This window comes from Diceros bicornis, chromosome 4 (genome assembly GCF_020826845.1).
Source record: "Diceros bicornis minor isolate mBicDic1 chromosome 4, mDicBic1.mat.cur, whole genome shotgun sequence".
Taxonomy (NCBI): domain Eukaryota; kingdom Metazoa; phylum Chordata; class Mammalia; order Perissodactyla; family Rhinocerotidae; genus Diceros; species Diceros bicornis.
Window position 1 is genome coordinate 54,044,004 of NC_080743.1, and position 2,361 is coordinate 54,046,364.

General features: G+C 62.3%; 1 non-coding gene across 1 annotated transcript; it reads right to left on the reverse strand.

Moving 5' to 3' along the window:
* Nucleotides 1-1,912: 1,912 nt before the first annotated feature.
* Nucleotides 1,913-1,984, reverse strand: TRNAQ-CUG (transfer RNA glutamine (anticodon CUG)). Its single transcript has one exon. It is a non-coding gene; the product is annotated as a tRNA-Gln (tRNA).
* Between the last annotated feature and the right edge of the window lie 377 nt (nt 1,985-2,361).

A 2,361-nucleotide genomic window follows, 5' to 3' on the forward strand; every position in this document is an offset into this window, starting at 1 on the left:
TAAAAGGGGAATAATGATCCAACTCCTTACTTCAACACTGCCCCCAATAAAAAATTTACAGTTTTACGGTGGAGGACATTTCTACACATGACACACAACCCAGAATCTTTAGTGACGACTACATAAAGATTTAAATTCAAAATATCAACGACGCACCTTAAAAAGATCATAGGTAGAAAGAAATTGTTTTTTTATTTAGTATAAATTTTTATCAAAGTCCCATATGTCCAAAAGCTTGTTATGCAAAACAGTAGCCCCCCCCATCCCCTCTCACATTTCCTCTCTCCAGGGATAACCACTTCCAACTCCCGTAACCAACTATTTGGCTGTTTATCTCCCTGTCTCTAAATCAATCCTGTCGCCGCCGGGTTTTCAAGTCTTCCACCCCAGGCCCTGCAGACCGGCCCGCAAAGGGAAAAGGAGCTGGCGCCTTTCCCTACCCGCCGCTCATCTCCGCGGGAGCCGGCGAGGCCCCTGACTCGGCTTCCGCCCACGTGCAAACCGACCTGGCCCTGCTCACCCCTCCGGACCCCACCGGGCAAGGAAACTTGGCGAGCACACAGGCCAGCCAGCAGCTTGGCGATTTCCGGCGGAGCCGGCGTCGCGGGCGGATCGGGACGGGGCGGCCGTCGCCCAAACCCAGCGACCGATGCCGCTGCTGGGGTCGCCCGGCTCCTCTCCCGCCCATGCCCTGCTTTCTCCCTTCTTCTGGGCCATTCTCCGCCCCGCCCTGCCTCTCGCCCTTCCTCGGCTCTCGTGTGCGGCCCCACGCCTCTTTCTTTTCACGTCCTCCGAAGTGGAGCCTCCAACAGACGGCCACGGTTTCCCGTCCCTTGTCACCGCCGAAAGTTCCAGAACAGAAACGCGGAGACGCCCCGCAGCGCCCGGAGGAGAGCGCCGTGGCTCGCCGAGCAGGCCCGTCGTCGCCCTGCCCCGCGCGTCCCCACGGAGCGGGAGGGCTCGGGCGTCTTCCCCGCGGAGCCGAGGCGCGGCGGGACGGAGGGGAGCCCGCGGGCCCGGGGCTCGGAGCTGCTCCGGCTCGGCTGACCTTCGGCCGCGGGCCAGGGAGCCCTGGTCTCCACGGGCGCGGGGATCCCGGGCGCGGAGTCCTGGTTCCCGCGGAGCCGGGGACGGAAGGAGGAGAGTCCCTGGAGTCAGGTTCCGAAGTCGAGTGTGACGGCGGCCTTGAGCGTCCGATGGAGACTTAGGAGCTAGAAATTCTGACCGAAATCTCAGTCAGTTAGGATAGAATAAATGAAAATTCTGACTGAAATAGGCCGTTGAAATAAATTACAGAGCTTCCAACTCAGGTCTCGAACCGCCGACCCCAGGACTCAGTCACCATCGCCAATGGCCGCGCCCGCCGCCGCCTCACAGCGCCTCCCGCGGACTCTTCCTCTCCCGGAGACGACGGGTCCGGCGACGAGACGGGCCGTGCGAAGACCCCTCGTGGTGTGGGACGGAGTGGACGCCGCCTCTGCCTTTTGCCCGCCCTCCCCGAGGCCCGAGGGTGACCCCCAGGAGGGGGTGGCACTGGCTCGGTCGCCGGGCCCCTTGGCGGCGGGGCCGGGGCCCCCGAGGCCCAGCGCCGTGCAGAGCTGCACGGGGCCAGCGGGGGCACCGCAGCCTCGGTCACCCGTTACGCCTGCCCTGTCCCTGTGGACCCGGCCCCTCGCAGAACCCGGTGTCCAGGTCCCCGACTCCCGAGGAGGAGACGGGAGAGCGCGGGGAACACGGAGGCGAGGCGCGGCCGGCGGCGGGAGCAGGAGGGCGGCGCGACCGGAGCAGCGCGGAGCCCGCGGGGCTGCCGTCCCGGGACCAGACCCTTCCTCTCCCGACAGCAGGACGCGAGGGGGGGCGCCACTGCTCGTTTGAGGAATAAAAAACAGCCGTCATCCTAAAGGGAAGGCCAAGGTCCCACCGAGATTTGAACTCGGATCGCTGGATTCAGAGTCCAGAGTGCTCACCATTACACCACGGAACCCGCGCGGGAGCCGCCCCTTGCGGCTCCCCACAGTGGGTGGATCAGCGCTCATTCAGCGTCCCTAGTTCCTGCCGACAACCCCAAGGCATTTCTTCCACTCATCCGACGAGACGAGTACGGTTGACCTGCGTGGGTGGTCGACCGTCTTGCTTCCTCTCGGCCCCTCTCCTTGGATTGACTTCTTGTCACTTCACTTCCAGCTCAGAAAATGAGGTCAAATCCACTCTTGCGCTTAGGGCCAGGGAAGAGCCGTTGAAGCCTCCCTCGTAAACCACATATTCTGCCCCAGTTTACCAGAATCTCCTGTCCTGAGGTGAAATTTCTGCAAATAATAGCCTTACTTTCCTTTTCGTTGCCTTCACACTTTTCCCATTGCC